Source organism: Phoca vitulina, unplaced genomic scaffold, assembly GCF_004348235.1.
Source record: "Phoca vitulina isolate PV1807 unplaced genomic scaffold, GSC_HSeal_1.0 scaffold11, whole genome shotgun sequence".
NCBI lineage: Eukaryota > Metazoa > Chordata > Mammalia > Carnivora > Phocidae > Phoca > Phoca vitulina.
The window spans coordinates 41,711,788-41,735,612 of record NW_022589714.1 but is presented as its reverse complement, the minus strand read 5'-3'; positions in this window follow the sequence as shown (position 1 = coordinate 41,735,612).

The following is a 23,825-nucleotide window of genomic DNA, read 5'->3' as shown; positions in this document are numbered from 1 at the left end:
CTGCAGCCGGCTTCCCCGTCCGATACCTGGGAGCTCTGCCACACTCAGGCACCCCCGGTCTTTCTGTGACCCCGAGGGTCCTGAGACCACACTGTCCTGCAAGGGTTCCACCCCCCGCTTAGCCACCGGAGTGACGGCCCTCAGCGGAGATGACTTCTAAAAGTTCCGATTTTGTGCTCCGCAGCTCTTATCACTTGTCAGAAGTGGCCGACGGAGGTAGGGGCATTTCTAAGAGTAGAGAGCTGTGAGCCTAGTGAGTAAGACTGGGATGTGTCCCCAGCCCTCCCTTCCCCATGAAAGAAGGGAGAGATGTTTCTGTCAGCCCTCAAGCAAGGCCTGGGGGTCTAGGGGAAGCGCTTGGAGGGTGGCAGGCCTTCAAGAGGGGAGAATGGGTCCTATGTCCAACTAGATGCTGGCTGAGCCACAGAAACCAGTAGGCTGACACGGTGTTCTGGACAGAAGCTTGGGAAGCATCCTTGTCCTTGCCCCAGGTTCCGGAACAGGGAGGCTAACACCTGCTTCTTGCCCAGAGAACTATCAAGGAATGTGGGAAGCTGGCTGGAGAGGCCAGCAGTGGCAAAGGAACAGAGAGGACATGGGGGTGGCTTCCCTCTCATCATTGGGTGTGACAACTGGGCAGCAAGTCCTCTGCAGAATGTCCCCCTCCTCCAGGGGAATGATAAGACCTCCATCCAAAAGGGAGGCCCAGAAGGCAAGATGGGAGACAAGGTAGTAAAAAGCAGCAATGCCCCCTCCCTAAGGCAGGTCCCTAGCTCAGGCCTGAGCTGACAGATGGGGTAGGGAGAAGCCTGGGGTTTGGTGTGAGATTGTAGTTTTGATATAGCCTGGGCTGGACCTTTCAAGGCTAACCAACTGAAATAAGGCTAGTTGTTATAGCCAATGGTGGCCAAAAGCTGTAGAGGCTCTGCCTGAGATAGCATCAAAGGGTGAGGAGGAGAGCTGCAATAGAGAGCTGGAAAACAAGAGATGGACAAAGTAAAGACGCTTCCTATTTGTGTAGCATTGAGTCAAATCGGTTTAAAAAACAAAAAAACCCTATACCAGGAGGGGCAATTTGCCGAATAAAGAAACGCTATCTCGAGAGCATGTACCTTGAGAGCAACTACTGAGTGCTGAGGAGGATCATGAAAGACAAGTGGTCCTCCATCCTGGTAGAGTATGCGTTCTCAGGGACAATAAGGTGAAAATTGGGGGGCAGCAAAAAACTTAAGATATCTCAAAGTTTTATGATCCTAAAAAGTTCAACTCTACCCAGTAAAATGTTATTACTTCGTATTTATGCAGGAGAGGGAGAAGGAAATGAGATGAGGTGAGGTTGTCTCCCCCGGGCAGCAGTAATGAGGACAAGTCCAGAAACACTCAGTTAGAGAGGTAAACCACGTTCTAGATCTGGTGCTTAGACATTTTCCTGGCTCCAAGGAGAATCGCTTTCACCGAATTTGCTTTGATATCCTGCTTTTTGAGGACTCCATCCCCAGCCTCACCAGGTGCACTTTTTATAAGGACCCAGAAGAGAATTTTCTCTCAGGTCTGACCATCTAGAAAAGCAGTGCTTCTAGTGGATAAATGGTTTGTTATATATACTAGAAAATCTCAAACAAATCAAGTTTCCTTCTTTGCTTCAGCCACAGGGGAGCTCGGAGCATGACTTGTCACATCCACCAGGTTGGGTGGTGATACACATGTGTGGGGATTGGTCTCAACTGTGCTTTTAGTATTTTGCTACTGTTAACTGCTACTGCAATTCGCTCAACTCTGTTTTAGCTCTTTTCCATTTCGTACAGTTTTACAAGTTCCCTAAGGTCCTCTGCAGAATAGGTGGGGTACAAACATGTAAAGAACACTTCCTCCTCCCTCTGAAGTTTTTCTCTACCCACCATTTTCAAGTCTATCCTTATGCAGTGACTTTTTTTTTTTTTTAAAGATTTTATTTATTTATCTGAGAGAGAATGGGAGACAGAAAGCATGAGAGGGGGAGGATCAGAGGGAGAAGCAGACTCCCCACCGAGCAGGGAGCCCAATGTGGGACTCGATCCCGGGACTCCAAGATCATGACCTGAGCCGAAGGCAGTTGCTTAACCAACTGAGCCACCCAGGTGCCCCCTTTTTTTTTTTGTCTTAATTCGGTATAGAACTGATGCATATTCCATTAAGTTTTATTTTCAATCCTAGTCCTCCAGGATATCAAGATCATCTTAAAAGCTGATTCTGGGATCTGATGCTTCTTCCAGTTCTCTTGGCTTTGTGTTATCTGTAGTGTCCTGATCCAAGTCATTGATAACGATGTTGAACAGACAAGGCTAATAGAGATCCTTGTGATATGCCACCAGACACCTCCTTCCAGCCAGTATTGACATATTAGTCACCTTTTCCTTTTTATATGGTTGAACTAGTGATTAGTCCATCACGTTTCCACCATTTGTCCACTGGGACCACCAAGAGACTTGGCCAAATGCCTCTCTGGACCCCAAGGAGGCTCTGCCCACAACATCCCTTGGGGTGCCTGGGTGGTTCAATCAGTTAAGCGTCTGCCTTCAGATCAGGTCATGACCCCGGGGTCCTGGGATCCAGCCCCGCATCCGTGTAGAGCTCCCTGCTTAGCAGAGTCTGCTTCTCCCTCTCCTTCTGCCTAACCCCCAGCTCATGCTCTCTCTTGATCTCTCTCTCTCTCAAATAACTAAATAAAATTAAAAAAAAAAAATTCTTCAACCTGTCACTCAGTGCCTTCCCCCTAAAAAGAAGTAGATTGGCACTGGATGCCAGGAACTCAAGCCTACTACAACTGAGCTGCCACCACCTTGATGTCAGGAATTTGACACAATATCCCCCAAACAAGAAGCCTGGGCTGCCAGGAGCACCAGTAAAATGGATACCCCACCCAGACTTTTGTGTTTGCTCCCATACAGAAGTATCATGTAGGTTCTCCTGACTGGTGCAACCCGAGTTCCACGCCTGGTCCCAGCTCTAAAGGATGCTCAAAATTTCAGCTCTCTAGGTTCTGCCGTGAGCCAGCAGTTCCTATACATCAGGAACTCCAGCAAGCTTTAGAACGGTATTCAAATGGTGCCAAGCTATCAGACACCGTGACAAATGTCCCTGGAGCCCGAATGCTGGAGCATGGCTGCTGCACAAAGCCCAGACTCCACCCTGCAGATCCTGAGTCCTGCTCCGAGCTCTCAGGGAAGGCAACCTGATCGACTGACCTTGGACAGGGCGCAGTCCCCAGGCTCGGCTAGCTGGACCAGGGCTGTGGGTCCAGGCAGTATGTGAAGGCAGTTGGCACCACACCCACATACCTCTGAGCCCATGACTAGCTCCTGGGATGCACCCACTTGGGTCAGCCAGCACCTGAATCTCTTTCTCAGAGGACTGTTCTCAGGCTACCACCTCCCTGGGAATTCACATCTCCCTCGGGCTTCCCGTAATCAATAGGTGACAACGTGAGGAGTAAAGTCACTAGAGTCCCCTTCATGATCAAGACAACAAAGTGAGACCTACATTATTTATTGAGTTTCCCTGTGGGACCGACCCAAAGCTCCCCCCAGGCCTTAGGCTTTGTATACTCCCTTATCTTTTCCCACTTCCCCACGCCCCTCCTGATATTTCCTGGGAACACTTCCTAACACTTTTATACACTCCCTCATCTCAGGGTCTGCTTCTGGGGTAACCAGACTGAGACCCACAGCTATGGCTGCTGGAGGTGCATAGTGGTAAATCAGGTATTACTACAGAGGGGCCATGAGAACACCCCAAAACTGCCCCTCTTCTCCCTGATTTGACCCTTTCCAGACCACCCTGGTCCTCCAAATTCCTGCCCTGATCCTGCCCTAGTCTAGGACCAGAGCTGGGACTCAAAACCAACTTTCCTGAAGATACACACACCTTCCAGTTAACCAGCCTGGTGAGAACATCCCTGCACACTGCACTGTAACTTCCAGAACCCAGTCTTTTCCCTTTTTTGAGTGTCAAGAGCGCATGTGCCCATCTCTTGTCTCTGAGCTCAAATGCCCTCCTCTATAATTTATCAAAGATTAATGGCAGCAGTTCTGAAATCACATGTCAAGTCCCTCCAGGGCTACAGGATGTAATTCATCAGGCTCAGGGCTCCAAGTTCATTACAGCTGCTTGGGCCGGCTTTCCTGCTTCCTCACCTGTCCTTGACTTCAATCCCTTCTTTGCAATGTTTACTCTACCCTTTCCAAGTGGAAGACCACTTTCCTCACTGGAGAAGGAGGAGGTAAAATAATAATTAGACAAGCACCGCCCTTACTTTGACTTTAGCCCCGAACATTAGATCATTTTGTCTAAGCAATGCTTGCCCTTAATCCTTGCATGTTCAACAGAGGTAAATAGGATTCCTCTTCACCTTCAGAACCTGGAGCTCATTCAACACATTAGACCTCCCACCTTGGTTCTTACAGACAGGGACACACTGCCGCCTTCAGCCCTTGCCCTCTGTCATTTAGGGGACCCTGGGGGCCCTTTGACACAAACCTAACCTCCACAGCAGCTTCTAATTCCCAGGCCAACTCTTTTGGGACCTAGCCTGCTGCTTCTCCTGCTGAGAGCTGTCCCTCCTTTATCCCTTGTCATCTCCCTTCTTTATAGCTTGACTGAAACGTTCTTAGTCATAATCCTTGGCTCATCTTCCAATCCCCTTTGCTTTTATTCCTGAGGGCAGGGCTCATGAAACCACCTGCTTCCATCACACTGAGGGGAGGCTCCCCAGACTCCATCTTCAGGAAGCACTCACTTCCTGCAAGGTTAGCCCCTAGGTAGTGGCCTTTAAGGTCATCTGAATATTTGAGACTCTCTAGGCTGAGTAACCCCCTGCTTCCTTGACTTCTGTCTTGTATGCCACCCCGCTTATTTCCTACTACTACTTTTCCTGCCATTTTGTACCATCCTCTTTTAATCCAGACCATAAGGGAGATTCCCCTGGTTTCTTTAGCTAAAATCCCCTTTTCCTTTGCAGCTGGATCAATGCTATTTTAAAACAACAACAACGGGCGCCTGGGTGGCTCAGTTGGTTAGGCGTCTGACTTCCTGGGATAGAATCCCACATCGGGCTCCCTGCTCAGCAGGGAACCTGCTTCTCCCTCTCCCTCTGCCCATCTCCCGACTCATGCGCTCACGCTCTCTCTCTCTTTCTCTCTCTCTCCTTCAAATAGATAAGATCTTTAGAGAAAATTTAAAAATAAATAAAACAACAACATCAGGGAGAGCAAATGAGAATCTAATGAAAGCAGTTATCTGCAGAAGGTGATAGAAATGAAATGGAAGTGTTAAGGATGAGACTTGCCGACGTACATACTTTTTTTTAAAGATTTTATTTATTTATTTGACACAGGGAGACATAGTGAGAGAGGGAACACAAGCAGGGGGAGTGGGAGAGGGAGAAGCAGGCTTCCCGCTGAGCAGGGAGCCCGATGCAGGGCTCGATCCCAGGACCCCAGGATCATGACCTGAGCTGAAGGCAGACACTTGACTGAGCCACCCAGGTGCCCCCATACATACCTTTTTGTATACTTTTTGTTTTTCAATCATTTAAATATTTTACATGTTTCAAAGATAAAATTAAATCAACAAGTAAGTCTACAGAAAATCATATAGGGGGAAAAAAAACATAATTCAAGTAATTTGGGACATAGTACCCTGACTCCACAACCTTCATGGGATATGTTCTAGAGAGAAAAAAGAACTACAAAGAAGGCTCACATCTGACTTAGGAGGCTTGTTGTTAGTAGTATTTCTGGTGCAGTAATTCTAAAATGACTTTGTGTGCATTGTGGGATAGAGAAAATTAGTAAGTACACTGTTGAGAAGCAAGTTCTTACTGTGTGAGAAAGGAAGCGTCAATATGGGATGTGGGAAGAGGAGGAAGGAAGGATCCGTGGTGTTGGATTTGAACTAGAAATACCAAGGTGAATTCAAGATTTTTTTTTTTAAGTATTTCCAAGTTCAGTCCACTGAAAAGGCCTAGAAATAACAATACCCCAACAATAATGGGCACACTGAGTCCCCAGATCTTGGTTTTTTAAAAACCATTCTCCTTTAAAAGGAACAAGACAGGGCTCCTTGAGGACATGCCTGACTCAGTGCTACAGCAGAGAAAGCACGAGATGAGCCTAGAACTTCAGGTTTTACTAAAGATTCAGAAAGTCCTGAAACTGTAACAAAGACATGACAAAGGAACCCAGGAGCTAACCTAAGGGGGTTCCCACTGACCAAATTTGGGACAATTTGAGATTTAACATTTGTTTTTTTTTATTCTTTTCTTTTAATTTATTTTAGATTTTATTTAAATTCAAGTTAGTTCACATATAGTGTATTATTAGTTTTGGGGATAGAATTTTGTGATTCATCAGTTACCTGTAACACCCAGTTTGAGCTTTAATATTTGTAATGAATTATGACATATTCAATTCTTTTTTTAAAAAAGTCTTTGATTTCATGGTGATATTCAAAAGCTGGAGAAACTCTATAAAACAAAGTCTGTCCATGAAGTAGAATGAAAGGTAGAATGAGAAAATTATCATCTACTATATTAGAGTATTATAATTTGCTTGATGAAGGATCAGGGGTGTACTCTCTTACTGTTGGGTAAGAGATTGGTAAGATATTCATACAATCAAATTTAATCACCTCAGATTACTTATTAATTTAGAAGGTACAATGGAGAAATATGGTGGACACCACTTAAACACATGATGAATTTAGTGTGATTAACAGTAGGACCAACTGACATGAAATGACTCCCAATGTACTACCCCACCCATGCAGTGTTCTTCCCAAAGTGTTTAACCTGAATTCAGTCAGAGGAAACAATCAAGAGAGATGCAGACTGAGGAATATAGAATGTGCCACAACAGAAATGGCACAGATTCTTTGATAAAACCAGTTATCTGCAGAAGGTGATAGAAATGTAACAGAAGTGTTAAGGATGGCATAGATTCTTCAAATCAGAACAGAAATGGCATAGATTCTTCAAAAATGTCAATGTCAAGAAAGAAAAAATTGGAGAGAACTCTTCTAGATTCAGGGACAATGAAGAGACTTGCCATGAAAGATCTTTGAATGGGGTGGGGAGAGCTACAAAGGACATTCTGGAGACAATAGGGTAAATTTGAATATGGATGGTATATTATATAATATTATTTTGCTACTACATTTCTCAAGTGTAATCTGATATTGCAGTTATGTAGGAAAATACCTTTGAGGAAGTATTGCACAAGTGTGCAGAAATATTTAAGGGGAAGTATTATGACATCTACAACTTATACTCAAATAATCCAGATTTTTTTTAAATACATATATGTATAGGGCACCTGGGTGGCTCAGTCGGTTGAGCATCTAAGTCTTGGCTCAGGTCATGATCTCATGGTCATGGGATCAAGGCCCACACTCAGCATAGAGTCTGCTTGAGATTCTCTCTCTCCCTCTTCCTCTGCTCCTCCCCCCTGCTCTCTAAATAAATAAATAAATAAATAAATAAAATCTTTAAAAAATAAAATACGTGTATGTGTGTATATGTCTATATACACATATACATACACATTTGGAAAGAGAGAAATTGGTATGTGTGGCAAATATAAGTGAAAGGTACTAGGTGTTCGCTATACCCTTCTTTCAACTTCTCTGTAGCTTTGTATTTTTTCTAAACTAAAAACTGAAGTAGGAAATGCTCAGGCCCCACTTAAAACCCTTTAAATCAAAATCTGCAGCTTCTGGAGGAAGCACTGACCATGCAGCCAGGGTTGAAAACCGCTGACCTGCATTATTTATGATGGTCTCTGTCACCCCTACCACCTGCCTTCAGCCTCTGGAAGGCCACAGGAGCATCTGAGTCTCTGCCAGCCACTAGAGCGCTGCCTCAGAAGCTCAGGCAGAGGAGGAGAGAGTGAAAGCCCTTGTAGGCGTTTCTACGTAGCCTAGGAACCCTGGTCACTTTTAGGTCCTTCCGGCTCCCTCTAGGCAAGGGCCTCTCCCTTCAGGGAGCGCCCTCCCCAGCACCTCTGCCCTCTGAGGCCCCCTCCCGCTGCAGGGCAGGGCTGCATCTGAGAACCCCGAGGCCAGAGGCTGTGTCTTCCTCCCACTGTGCCAGTGGGGCCTCCAGCAAGGGCCTGGCCTGGCACACCTTCCATAAACATGGGCCTGGCAGGCTCACCCACACTGCATCCCCCACTGTCACCCTCGGTGGGGGGTGGCGAGAAAGCACACGAAAGGATTTTACTGTGTCTGGAAAAATCCAGAGGCAGAGGGTCAAAGGAGAAAAAAGAGGAGGGTGGGAAGGAAGAGGCTTCTCCAGAGAGCAGAGTCACACTCACTCACTCGGGGCCCTTTTTAGATGCAGACATTGCAATAGTGCTCTCCCCCTGGTGTCTCATGAAATCATCCAACAGCCCCGCCCCTGTCATCCTCATTTTATGCCACAAACTACAAGACCCAGAGAGGTGGATTACCTTGCCCAGGATCACACAGCTTGAACCCTCACAACCTGGGACCAAAGCCCACAGTCTTAACCGTTGTGCCGTAACTTACTGCCTCTGTAGGGTTTTTTTTTTTTTTAATTTTATTATGTTATGTTAGTCACCATACAATACATCATTAGTTTTTGATGTAGTGATCCATAGGGGGTTTTAAAGGAAGGGAGGGGAAGCAAGAGCTTAGTACTTATCAAGCACATCCTAACACATTATCTTGCTGAATTCTCTCCGCAGCTCCATGAAGTAGGTCTTATCTTCCTTTGACGAAGCTGCGGAAATGGTTTCTGAGATAAAGGAGTTCAGTTCAGTCTTGTCACACAAGCTAAAAAGCACCACCATTTGCACTGTGCTTTGTGTGAAAGGCTCTCAGAATCTGTTGAGGACCAGGCGCCCCCTGGAGTTGTGCAGGACACAGAGCGACCTGCCCAGGGTTGCACCGCCAGTACATGATGGTCCCAGGATTTGAAACCAGGGTGTCTCCGACCTCAGCCACTTTCCACCGCACTGCACTGCCTCCCCCAACCCGCAAGCGCTGCACGTTGCCAGACAGCTCTCTGCAAGGAGCAGAGCCTCCCTTTGTGCAAGGAGAAGTGCGTGTGCCCCCCAGGGTGGTCTCAGAGGCCCAGGCTCTTCTACACAGACCTCGGCTAATGAAAGTGTGAGAACTTTGCCTTCCTGGGGGGCAAGGAGGTACGTCGGGAGGGGGTTGAAGAAGGAGAGGAATTAAAGTCTGAGAAACACCTCGCCCAACTCCACACACATAGGTGACCGAACTGTCCCAGTCTTCCCACATCCTGGGAACCCCTCAGTCCCAGCAAACAGAGATAGTTGATGTCTTAGCTCCAGCTGCAGTAACAACATACCATACCAGGTGGCTTAAACAGCAGAAATGTATTTCTTACACTTCTGGAGACTGGGAAGTTCAAGATCAAGTAGCTGGCTGACTCGGTTTCTGGTAAGAACTCTTCCTGGCTTGCAGGGGGTTGCCTCCTCATTGTGTGCTCACATGGCTTTTCCTTGGCACAGGCACATGGGGGGGTGGGAAGAGGTGGGGGGGGGGCGCTCTGGTGTCTCTTAGAAGGACATTAGTCCTATCATGCCCTCCCCTAACCCTGATTACTTCCTAAAGACTGTGTCTCCAGATACAGTCTCATTGGGGTTAGGGTTCTGAGGGGACACAGTTCAGTCCATAGCAGTAGAACACCTGCTTACAGCCAGGTTCCTCTTCTTGCTCCCTGGTCCCAAGGTGCCCGGGGGAAAAGGCTACGTATTCTACCAGAAACCCACCCAGCCACAGCAGCTAGTGAAGAAGTACCTCTTGCTGGAGGTGACAGTCCCCACCGGCTTCCAGACCTGCGCAGAGAGAGTGGCCTCGGAACTCCCAGGAGCTATGGAAGAATGGCTGAAGCTCAGCAGTACACAAGGTCAAACTCAAATGCTTCTGTTGACCTCTTAGTTGCCCCATTCTGGAGGTGAGGGAGAGGTGTGCAAACGGAGTACAGACCGACAAGCTGTGTGGCTTCACTGTGCCTCAGTTGCTTTACCTGTAAAATGAAGGTGATGATGCCCCCCTCACAGAACAGTTGTAAGGGCTAAAAAAAACTGGGTTTTGAGTGACCAGCACCTAGCAGGTATCAGTACGTGGTAGCAGTACATCCTTTCTCTCGCTCACGCTCTTGCATTCTTTGATTCGTTCGGTATTTACTGAATAACGACCGACCGTGTTGTAGTTATAGGCACTGGGGATGCAGCAGTAAAGAAAACAAAGTTTCTGCCTCCCTGAAGTTGACACCGTGGTCTGAGGAAATAAAGAGACAAACAAATGTATAATAGCAACCAAATACTGTCAGAAGGTGGCGGAGATGGGAATGGAAGCCCAGAGGGGCAGTTGAGGGACGAGTCTGGAGTCCGGAGAGTGGGGTCAAGAACATGCACTCGGGACCCCTCAGAGTCAAGGAAGTCTTTAAAGCCCGGAGACCCTATAGGGCTGTGGAGGGAAGAGGCAAAGCAGAAGCAGCCGAAGGGACTAGCAGGGGCTACCAGCTAGTGTGGAGACATCCAGGGAGAGGGTGCCCTAGGAGCCCAGACCGGACAAGATCCAGGAGGAAAGAGAGGGAAGGGAGGATGGGGGAGAGTGAGTGTGGGCAGCTCCCAGAGTGAGGGTCGTTGATGGTGAAGTGCCCCCAGCCCCCGTGAGAAGCCCCACTGGCATATCTCTGTTCCTTTTGTCTCTGGATCTCCCCAACACATAACTGGTTCTCAACCAAAATCCACCAAACTGAAAGCAGTAGAAATGCCTGTGGGCTTATGACTGGGGCGAGGGCCAGGCACTCCCTGACTTGTCTGGCTCTCGCTGGGGGCTCCAGAAGCACCAGCGACAGCGAGCCCACCAGCCCGAGTCCTTCTCTCTCACAATGTCATCGCCCATGTCCAGTGAGGCTTCTGATGACCTCCCACGACAAGAGGGTCATGTGGGTACTCCTGGATCCCTGATTAGCCGAAGGAAAGGAGAGAAGACAAACGTGCTCAGGAGCAGGAGAAGGACGTGGTTACAACGGAGGGAGGCATGGAAGTCATGAACAATAACAAAATAACAACAGAAACAACAGCAACAGCAATCAGGACAGTACAGAGCTCTTGTGCGGTGCCAGGCACGGGGCCGAGGGCCACACGCCTGCTGACATTGTCTCCGGGCTCAGCGCCCATCGGTCCACCCTTGGTCATCCTGCAAGGCAAGCCCGGCCCGCAGACCCCCCTTCACATGGTAAGCTCCAAGGCTGGCCTTCCTCAACCACCACGCGAAGCTTTATCATGGAAGGGACGAGAGGACGGGCACGGGAATGTCAGAAGGAGACAAAGCACGCCGGGCTCTGCCAGGTCCTTTCGTGCCTTCCAGTCCTCTGCCGCCTGGCTGACCTGGGCCTTCCCCTCTGCCCTTGCCGCGTCACTGTCACTGGCTGCGGGGCGCGCGGGCCAGCAACCAGAGCACTGTCTCCCGTAGCCGGCGCTGCCACGGAGGCAGGCCTTTCCCCAGCTCACTCCTGACCCTGTAGGCAGCCTCTCAGCTGACCTTCTCCCAGAGGCAGGTGCTCACACAGTATGATTTTAGAGGACGGAACACACACACACATCCATATACACACACAGCACACACACTCCCATATGCACACACACATATGCACATGCCCATATGTACACACAAATACACACACATACACTCCCATATGCACACACACACACATGCCCGTATGCACACACAGACACACACACTCCCATATGTGCACACACACATACATGCCCATATGCACACACACATACACAAACACCCATACACACCCATTTGCACACAAACACACACATACACTCCTATATGCATACATAAACACACATACTCACACCCATATGCACACACAAACACACACACACACACACATCCCCTCTCTAAAAGATCTCCCTCACTAGCTCACCTCAGCACCTGAAATCCCACCAGGTTAAGGTCCAGTGGAGACCTATGCAGTTGTGGCTGTTACTATAAACACTGTGCCGGTGGGAAGCTGGGATTTAAAAGTTGGGGCAATGGAGGGATCAAATGTGCTGGTGGAGGGAGAAAGAGGTGGGACAAGCTGAGTCTTTCCAGAGGAAATACAGCCCCAGATGGTGGGCAAGGGGAAAGGGGCAGGATCTCTTGAAAGGGTAGAAACCAAGCATGGGAGAGGGAAGGAGTCAGAAAGATCGTTCTCTGTTCTCCTAAGAATGTGGTTTAGTGTAGTGATTGAGTGTGACATCAAACGAGGCCTCGAATCCCAGTGGTGCCATTTGCTAATTATGTGGTCTTACAAAACTTACTCATCTCATTAGCTTCATTTCTGTATCCTTAAAATGAGTAGAATGACAGTACGCATCTTGCATACTGTTGTCGGGAGTCTTCAACAAGGTAATCCGTGAAAGGTGCTTAGCACAGTTCCCGGCACTGAAAAAATGCACGGTGAATGTTTAACATTATTAATATTTAACTGAACCCTGCTGCCCGCCTGCCTCCACCATCAGTTCTACCTGTGAGCTTCCTCCGGAGTCTGCTAAGACTCTTAGGGTTCATCAATGCTCTGGGTGTGAATCACTTGTAAACAGATACACTTGTGTCTTCTGTTTGAGGAAAACATCTCTCCTTCTTCCGGTGGCAACATCTAGTGACCCCCTGAGTGAGGAAAGGGTGGAGCACGAGAAGACAGGAAGCCTCGCTGTGCCTGCAGCAGGAGGACTGTGTCCCAGCAGCTTTCCGAGTTTGGCACCTGTTCTGATCTGGTGTCGTGCAGAGGAAGGAGCACTGGGGAAACGTGAACTGGTACAACCACTACAGAGAGCAAAGTGCTCTCATACCCCTCAAAGTTCCAAATGCACATCCCCTTTGACCCAAAATCTTGGCTTCGGTGATTTTTTTTTTTTTTTTACAGATACGTTCACATACATGCAAAATTATGTAAGCATAGGGTTATTCACTGCAGGATTATTTGTTACAACAGAAATTGGAAACAATCTAAATATCCATTATTTGTTCAATAAATTATGGTCCTTCCTTACTGTGGAATATTAGGCAACTGCAGAAAAATATGAAGACGTTTCTATGAACTGATGATGAAAACATCTCAAGATCCACGGTTAAGTGAAGGAAGCAGAGTACAGGAGACTGTGGGAAAAGTGAAAAAAAGCCATAGAGTCCCATAACTAGTTAATATGCTTGGAATAACCCGGGAAGAAAACTGAAGAAATTATAATATTGTCTCCGAGGAAGAGAACCAAGGAGCCAAAAAACAAGACAGTCACTGACTTCTCTTTTATATATTTTGAATTTTAAAATGTTGAAAATATATAGATTTTCACTTAACAGTACTTGACCTGGAGTCAGACCTGGGTTCAAAACCCAAATCCACTAGTCGTGTGATGTGAGGCAGGTCACCTTACTCTCTGTGAGCCTTGGTTTTTCCATATGTGAAATAATGGTGAAAATAATACTTCTATCATAAGTGGGTGTGAACATTCACTGAGACTGTGTTTAAAATAAAATACCTCATTTGGAAGTGACTGCAACAAAGACAGCTTTCAATAAATGTAAGATAAATATGAATTTATTTCCTCCTACTTGCCTAGGACAGCACTGCAGTGTGGGGTTAGGGACTGACAGCACATGGAACAAAAGAGAAGTGAAAGTAAAAAGTGTCTATCTCACAAGGAGTGGAGGGTGGCAGGTCCTTTCACACATGCATGCTGTTTACAGTACCATGGTTTGCAGTGGGCAGTCAGTGGGTCATTGGATCCTCAGTAAGGATCCTGTGACGTAAACAAGACAGAGACGCATGGCGCTGTTTTACACTATCCCAGAGAGCTGTATAAGGGGCTCCATGTTATTAATCAGGGAGACATGAATGGAGAGGCAACATGTCAAAGTTGAGAGTACATGGTTCTAGGGAGAAAACAGAATAGGTTCAGGCTGCTCATTTACTCATGCTGAGCCGCCACACTATGGAGATCATCCTAATACTTACTTTGCAGAATGTTAGGTGAATTAGGGCTTCAAGAACTATGACAAGGACATGGGAGAAGCTCAAACCACAGGAGCTACCATTTTTATATGGGATTATTATTTGAGAGGTTAGCATGGGTCGGTGCCCAAAATGTGCCTTAACAACTCACATAAAGAATCTTTGCCTTCAAAGAACTCACAGTGTAATAAGAGAGACAGACAGACAGAGATAGAGAAATAGATGTTAATAGGAGTATAGTTATCTCTCTCCAACCAAGTTCCTCTTAAATAAAATCCTGGTTTGTACATATGTACTTCTGTATATTATGGTCTCATTATACATGCAACATGAGTTGCTTCCTTTGACTGTGATTAAAAAGTAAAGACATGGGAGGGGGGAAGTAAGGGGAAAAGGTGGTAAGGCAGATGCAAAGCAAGGGAGATCCTTGGAAAGATAAAGGAAGTTGAAGAGTCACATGGGGCCTCTGAGAAGCTTCCCTTCCGTGGCAGCTATGAGGAGGGGCACAGTGGACAAGAATCACTGAGGCTGATGGCAGGGACATTGACATAGAGTTATCACAGGCAAGTGTCCTAGGGAGGGGAGATGAGAAGTGTAGCCTCCATGTGCTGCATACTTCACATGCAGGTTCCCCTACTTTTTTCCCCCCTTTCTTATTAATTATTCTGGAGGCTGAGTCAACAATCCTGAGTTGTAAAGCCGAAAGGCATTGAAACCAGGATACTGGTAATAGCAGAAGATAGTGCACGTGCTCTGCTGGGAACAATCTCATCTCATCTTCCAGACAACACTGAGAGCAGGTACTACTTTTATCATCCCCATTCTATAGATGGGGCAAAAGGCTCAGAGAGATTAAGATATCATTCCTGCCCAAGGTCACCCAGCTACCCAGTCAGAAGCCAGGATTTGCAACCAGGTCTGTCAGATGACAAAACTCATGTTCTTTCTCACTGCACAGTAGATTTTAAAAATTCTCATGCCTGCTGTGAATTTTTACAACCCCGCATTCTTCAAAAATTGGGATAGTATAAGATAGCTGAGGAGGAAGGGGAAGGAAAAGCAAACACTAGAGAAGGAGGAGCTGTGGGGAGGCGGGTGAGAGGAGAGAGAAGGATGGTCGGTCCTTCTTGTTTCCAAGCACCAGTGAGTGTGTTAACCAGTAAGAACAAACCAACCCATTGTGCAAATTACTAAAATACATAATCAGTCCTCATCTGAGTGCTTAAGTGTGAGGCACTATGTTAAGTGTTTACACTATCTCGTTTAACTCTGACAACCCCGAAGACTGGCACTATTACTGTGGCACATTTTTTTAGCCCATTTTACAGATGCAGAAATGGAGGCAGATAGATGTTAAGCAACTCGCTCAAGGTCACACAGCTAGTAAAAGGCACACTCAGGTTTGAAATTGAGGCCCGATTCCTGACACTGTACCCTAACCACTGTGGCTGACTTATATTTGTCGGCCATAGATCTCAGTCTCCTCATTTGTGAAATGGGGCCATTACAACCAGCTCTGATTGCCTTATAGTGTTGTTGTGAGGAACCACTGAGAAGTGATTGCCAAAGTGTTCTGTAAATTTACAAAGCCTTATGAAAAAAGATTAAACAGCATTGCTCCAAGTTTTGCTAAGATTATTCTACTTTAGAGGACAAAAGAGTTAGGAGTAGCAAGATTAAAATAAGACTCCTGTACTCAGAAACAACTTTGGAGGAAGTATGTTGTTGACTCGCCTGGCAGAGAACAGTTCCAAGCAGGAGAGCTCAGAGTTGTTTTACCCCTAACCACCTCATCAGAACATCTAGGAACCAACAATGCAGCCATCATGCTGTGAGGACTCTCAACAAGGCCTGTGGAAAGCCCCACACAGAAAGGAACTGAGGCCCCTGGCCAATAACCAGCCCCATCTTGTCAGCCGTGTGAATGGGTCACTGTGGAAGTGTATCCTCCAGCCCCAGTCAAACCTTCAGATGATGCAGGCTCTAGAGAGACCCTGAACCAAAAACTGTTCCTGAATCCCTGATTGATAGAAACTGTGAGAGATAATAAATGATCATTGTTTTAAGCCACTAAGTTTGGGGGTAATTTGTTACACAGCAATGGGTAACAAATACATTGTCTATGCTATTTCATGGCTTAAGTATTGAGGGTGAGAGGAGATGTTAATCAGAGCTCTTGATTCCAAGCAAGAAAAACAAATTCTGGAAAATGTAGCCAGAGGGGAATTTTCTGGGAGGGCCCACTGGTAACCTGGGCAACAGAACCCCAGTCCTGGTTCAGAAAAAGGAAGAGCCAGGTAGCCACATCTCCATGGCTCTGAAGAGCCATGAACCATCCCACACATCCTGTCTAAGTTCAAGCTGCTGACAGAATACCAGAATACCATAACAGAATATAAGAGAATACCATAGCCTAGGGGGCTTAAACAACAAATGTTTATTTCTCACAGTTCTGGAGGCTGAAAGTCCAAGATCAAGGTGCTGACAATTTGGTGTCCAGCGAGACTTATCTACCTGGTTTCAGATGGCCATCTTCTTGTGGTATCCTCACATGGCCGATAGCAGAGAGAGTGGAAACAAGATCTCCTGTGCTTTTAGGGGCACTAAACCCATTCATGAGGGCTCCACCATCATGACCTAATTACCGCAAAACCCCACCTCCTAATACCATCACATTGGGGGTTCAGATTTCAACATATGAATTTCAGGGGGACACAAACATTCAATCCATAGCACATCCTCAGTCTAATGTCTCAGGATTCCATGTCTGGAGTGATAGTGACATGGATCATGTCCCAGCCCCCAGGCTACACCAAGGGCAGGTGAGAAAGTCTTTGCCTCTTTGGTATTATCTCTCTCTAAGACTATTCCCAGTGGGGAAAGATGATTCCTGAAAAGAAACTGGGGTGCTGTTGGAGAAGGGGATGGGATTCTCTGCAGCCAAAATCAATAATTATCCAGCCCAGGGGTCACTGCATGGTGTTACAAAGAGGGAGGCCTTAAATATCAAATCAGACCACATGCAAGCAGTGGGCTGAATGCTTTGCATTCATAATCTCATTAATCCCTACAACAGTCTTTCAAGGAGGGTAGTATTGCCCCCTAATCCAGACAAGGAGATGGAGCTTCAGACACATTAAATGACTTGCCCAGGTCTTCATGGGAAGTGATGGAGCTGGTTTTCAAGTTAAGTCCTTGGGTTTCCAGAGTCCTTACTTGCCTCATATTGCCAGGCTTCCAATACTGGACCCTACAAGAATGGAAACATGTTCTGCTTTGATGAAATCAAACAAGTTGAAAAAATTAAGGGAAAGAAACAAAGGCTGAAGTGGGGGGGGGTCACCTTATCTGCTCTCAAGGGGGACTATATCTGAGTCATATCTGACCAGCATGGCCCAGAAAGAAGGGGGTGGTCACAAGCAGAAAGGATAGCACAGACACATAAAGAAGGAGATCTTCCAGAAATTGAAGCTTCCCAAGAGCTCAGGTCGTGTGACTGAAAATGGTCCACTTCTGCCACCTAGCCACAGATGGCCTCTTTAGCCAGAATTCAAAAAGTCAACTCTGGGGAAGCCCCATGGTTAGATATACAAATGGTAAGCAAGATGTGGAGATTTTCCTAGTAGATTTCCCAAATGACCAAGGCCATCAATGGGTCCCCTTCTCTGTCACGCACTCTCCTTATGTTTTGTGGGATTCCTAGGGACAGAATGACCAACCCCTCCCTCGATCAGGTGTTAGGCCCTTCCCTATCCCCATCCCTACTCTCTACCCCACTAAGGAACTTTTCTACAATCCCATATTTACCCACTTCAGAATTTCCTAAATATTATTCTCAATTTTATGATTGCATCTTTCCTAGTTTGTTAGGAAAACAAATCTATTCCCACGTGATTGACAGCTAATTTAAAGCATATTCCTGTCCTCGGGCTAATGTTTTTATGACATTATGACACTTACTGGCTAGTATTGATGTCAGCTTTTTGTTGGCCAGGAGCCATAACACCTCTACCAACAAAAACTTAGCATAGGCTAGAATAAGGCCAACATGAGGAAGATTACCTACAGATAAGAAAATAAATGAGGGACCACCGTGATTCAAAGCACATAATAACTAGTTAAATATGTGCTAAGTAGATGAATAAACATACCTGTGTAAGGCTTTAAAAAAGGTGAATAAGGATGACAGTTCTCATAAAAGAGTATTCAGTACGTACTGAATGGAGCACTGGGTGTTATATGCAAACAATGAATCATGGAACACTTCATCAAAAACTAATGATGTAATGTATGCTGATTAACATAATATAATAAAATTTAAAAAAAAGAAACTGAAGACTCAAAAAAAAAAAAAAATAAGTGTATAATGCATATCAGATTCCAAAGACTTAGTAGCAAATAATGGAAAATATCTCATTAATTACATTTGTATTTAATACATGTTACAATGATAATATTTTGTTCAAATTAAATATATATGCATATATATGATTAAATTTGTCTGTTTTTTAAACTTACTTTTAACATGGCTACTAGGAAATTTAAAATTCATATATAACACATCTGTGATTTGATTTGTATTTCTCTTGGATAGTGCTATGGAAGAAGATAGAAAAATAATTGCTGAATAAATGAACAAGGTGTTCTTTCCAAGCAAATCTTTAAAAAAAATTATGTGGTTGTTTTCAATTCAGATATGCCATTGGAAAAAAATGGTATAAAAATATATTGCTAGTAAGTGCCAAAGGCAGTTTTAAATTCTGGTTAAGTCTATCTTTAGAACCAATGCTTATAACTCTTATAACCATTGTAGTAATTTTACTGTACACAATTTCATGTGAAATAAAATTTTGACTCTAAAAAAAAAAAAAAAAGAGTATTCCAAGGCTTTTGTATTTCAAAGACCAATAAATTTTTTGTTTTGTTTTCTAAATTGGGAAGGTTAAAATCAACAAAGGATTGCTACCTTTTTATTTTTACAAGTAAGGACATTTTAATAAAACTATCCTCTCCATTACTGTTCTCTCAGAAGACAATAGGCCCTTTGACACCAGCAAAGAGGAAGGGTATGATCACAGAATGAAGGAAAATCTTTCCAGAGAAAGAATCATTGGCACATTAGATAGGGGTCTTAGTCGTATATTATAGAGTCTCTGTCTAGTGAGTTTAAGCACAACATGTTATACTGTGGAAGCTAGATAGTCTTTGGAAGAGCTGAAGAAACAGAGTGTAAGCAGGACTTGTGGTACTGACTCCCCACACCACACCATGGAACCAGGACACTGAAGAAGCTACCAGATCAGGGAGCAGCTGCCACAGCTGGTGGGTCCTGGGCCACCTCAGCTCCTCAGAACAAGCACCAGCCTTGTGTCCTGTTCAACTCCCAACATCATTCAGTGCCAAATCAAAGTCCTGCATGAGTTCAGCTGAGTGGCAGAAATTGAACATACCTGGACCTCCATCTGCCAAGGGGTCTGGGAAATGCTGGTTCAGTTTTCAGCTTCTGCAGCACAGGACGGCACGTGGGGCTGTAGAAGGGATGGAATAAATCAGTTTAGCACGGTCGGTGAGCTCTTGCTGCATACTCACAAAACATGTCAAGGCCTGATCCTAGACCACAGAATCAAATTTGGGCATGAAAGCCATCCTGAGGGATGTGTGCAGTCATGCTTTATTGAGAAGGTTCTGAAGGTCAACCAACTCACACAGGAAACTGCTGAGAGTGTGACTCTTCTTGTGAAGAGAGTTTGCCACCTGGAACCATAGCATTAACCACACCATAGCAGACGTCTGTTGTATTCATGGCTGTCCAGCGACTTTTGAGTAGCTTTTCCCATATTTGGGACTATTTGCTTGCAGGGAGTCCTACCTCTCCAATATTAAAGTCAGAATTCAAATTTCCAGACTCCCTTGCAGCTAGGATTCAGGAAATGATCTGAACTCTGACAGTCTGATGTCCCCACTTGAGATCTGATTCGGAAATGGGTGGCATGAAGAAACGGGTAGATCATGGAGCTTCCATGTGTGCTGACATGAACAGCTGCAGAACCTCAGCCTTCAGAGGTGGTGGTGAGGGCTGGTTCCCAACTCAGAAGAGGCATCGGCACTGGCAGAAGTGGCTGCAACCTCATGCTGGGTCCCTGCTACCCCGTGCTCAGTAGTAGCAGCCACAGCAACACTGGTTTCCCCCTTGGGCTGCTTCTACAGCACAGTTTAGGGTATTGTTCCTGGAAACTTTACCTCAATCCTATTTCTCACCCTCCAAATGATTATTTATCCCTCAAGATAAAATCCCCTGTCTATAGTCCTCAGCCAGAGTGGATCCTGTTGTCAGCAACTAAGAACCCACTTAATGTGCTGGGTGAGCCAGGAACACCTGACTCTGAATCCATGGACTCTCCACCACACTGCAGAGTGAGCCTGCAGCAGAGTCTACCTAGACTTTATCCCCAATTTCCTTCTTGAGTCAGGTGCACACAGGGAGGGTGGGAAAGTGCCCTTTCTGACTCCACCCATCCCAGGAGCTCCTATAGAACAAGAGTGCTCCTCTTCACTGAATTTTTATAAGCAACACTTTGGGCAGAACAGGTATTCAGTAAATGTTTGGTGAATAAATGAGTGAATGGTTAAGTACACACTGAAGTTATACCCAGGTGGACCCATAATCCAGACCTGTGATGTTCATTACAGTATCCACTAGGCACACATAGCTATGGAGCACCTGAAATGTGGTTAGTGCAACTAAGGAACAGTATTTTTTTTTTTTTTTTAAAGATTTTATTTATTCATGAGAGGAGGAGGGGCAGAGGGAGAGGGAGAATGTCAAGCCTGCAGGGCTCAATGCTAGGACCCTGAGATCATGACCTGAGCCAAAATCGAGAGCCAGACGCTTCACCGACTGAACCACCCAGATGCCCCTGAATTTTCATTTTCTTTCAATTGATTTAAATTTTAAAATGTATACCTAATTTCATTCTTGGAAAACTTCTAGCTTGTTTAGCTTGTTATGTAAGTATGCTTTTTCAGCTGTAAATTTTATGAAAGCTAAATATTGGTCAAATATTTCCAACAAAAATTTAGCACATTCAATACAAATCGAGATATGCTGTAATTGTAAACTATACCAGATTCCAAATACTTTATGAAAAAAGAAGGTAAAATATGCCATTAATATTTTTATATTGATTACGTGTGGAAATTATAGTATTCTGGACATATATTAACAGTGACTTCACCTGTTCCTTTTTACATTTTTTGTGTGTGATCATTAGAAAACACAGAATCAAATATATGGCTTTCATTATATTTCTGTTGGTACACCGCAAATCCATACGTTGGTGTGAGTGTCACTCAGCAGGCAGATGGGGAGCCAAGACTGAATACTGAAGCCTCTAAGCCTACAAACCTAGGCCAACCCTTCCTGCTTATTCCCCTGCCAGCTCTTAAACCCAAGAGAAGGAAGTTTAGGCAGGGGCCCTACAACATGTGTAAGAGCTGAAGTCACAAGTTTGGTGTTTTAGGAACCAGGCAGGTGGCCTACCAAGAAAAGGGCCAGAGGTAAAGTCACTTCATCCAAGGGTGAAGAGTCTGAAGCTAGAGAGGTGGGAGCTGTGCTAATTAGCGCTAGAGCAGAGCTGAGCGCTAAGTCTCCTAACACCCCCCGAACACGCCAAACCTCGGCTTTGGGTGCTAGCACAATACATGCCAAGCAGGTGTGATTTAAGAAAGGAAGGATCCACTCTCCAGGGATGGGGCAGTCTGCCATCTACCCCCAAGACTTCCAAGCATTTCTTCCCAGGCACTGAGAGCCCATTCTGAGGAATTAGAGTAGGGGCCAGAAGACATTCCATCCCAGCACAGAAACCCCTGTGGCTTCTATGCCCAATTCCAGAATACCTGAAACTCTTAAAATGATTTGTTCCAGGGTAGGGAGGAACACGAAATAGATGCCTTGGGCTAGTATGGAGAGCAAGGAAGAGACTGGGACTCCAGGAGAGAAAGATGCTCTTAGCAGCCCAATCCTGAGCCAAGTGGGGAAGGCCAAGGCACCAACCAGGAGGGTGGGACACAATGGAAGAGGGAGAAGGTGGAAGGGCCCGACCCTGAAGGCTCACTTCTAACAGAATGGGAAGTGAACCTCCCTGATGTACCAGGCTGAACCCAGACAATTTTCATCCTGGAAGCACAATCTACAAAACGCTTCCCTCCAACCTGCCCCCAGTGCTATAATTTGACCAAATAAAACCATTCATACCCACATCCAAATTTATCAATCTGAGCAAAATACAGTTAGTAACGAAGAAAGGTAATTTTCATATTTTATTATACAATATTGTTTATCACAGAAAAAGCTTTCATATCTTTTAATTACATACAAAAGCAAAGTGTTAGTGTTGCCAGAGAGATTGTTTGCCTGCCCTTAAAAAAAAATTAACAACACCTGTTTGCAAACAAAATATTGCTAGAACTGAGTCAAATCCTTTATTCTCTTTCCAGGCCCCAGCCCACTAATCTCTTTTCTGTACAGAGTCTAACACATAGTAGGGGGTGAATAAATATTCGTTGACTGAATGGCATGTTCTTTAATCCCCATTGTTTATTTCCTGACCCTAAACTGGATCTCGATTCATGGGCTAAAATCCTCCCCCCTCATTCATAGGGAAGCCCAGTGTCCTTTCACTGACTTTGATACATAACATTGGTTTAGAGACACCTGCCTGAGGGGAATAACTGAGGGTTTCAGAGAGTGAAGGAAACCTTCAAAATCAGGCACTGTGACTCGGTAGAGACAGGAAAATGCTAAGACAGAGAGTAACAGAGAGACAGATTCAGGGAGGCAGAGGCTGCAGGAAATGGCAGAAAAATGAAGTCAGAGAGACTGAAAACTCACACAGTTCCAGATAAAGAGTAAAAAGTTTGGACACGAACATTCATCTTGAAGTTTCTTTTCCATTTTGATGTTTTATGATGGAGATAATAGCAGAGAGAGAGGAACACAAGGCGAGGATGGGAAGACAGAGAGTCAAAGGAAGACAAAGGAGACAGGAGGGCAGCCAGGCATGACTGACCTTGAACCCTGGTCATCCCCTCCCCTCACACCCACCAGGCTGAGCTCCTTAACGCTTCAGCACCCATGCTCACTCTTGGCTCCTACTCTAAGTCCAGCCACCATCCCCTTCTCCCCCCACCCAAAGATGGCTGAACCACTCTTTACATGTCCCTACCCTCTGTCCAACATCCTCCATGAAGCCTTCTCACTGCTCCAGCCCACACTCCGCTGCCTCCCCCCTCAGCATCTGTTCATCCCCTGCCCACATGCCCTAACCACAGGGCACTGCTGTTTTGGAGTTGGCCCTCAGCCCATGAGTGCATCTTGACTCCCACAAGAGCACTGCGGGTTTGTCAAGCTCCGAGCCCCATCTCCTCTATCCCAGGATTCCCCGTAATACCCAGTCCGATGCTGGGTATCACGAAGCGCTCAGTGAACCCGTGGACTGGCCAGTCCCCAAGGAGTGCCAACAGGGCAGGCTCTAGGAAAGAGCTTCCGGGAGGCGGGCCACACCGGACCATCTTCTGGGCTCCTGCGCCCCCTGCCGGCCAGGACAGGATCTGTTCGCAGGGCGCTGCGGGTCGCAGTTGTGATCCTGACCCCGGGGGGCTGGCAATGGCACCCCGGCTTCACGGTGGCCGCAGGCACCGTCGAAGGGTCCTGATGAGGTCGATGGGCACGGCCAGGAGCACCTGCTGCATTCTTCCTGGGTGTCGGGGGCCCTGGTGCCCA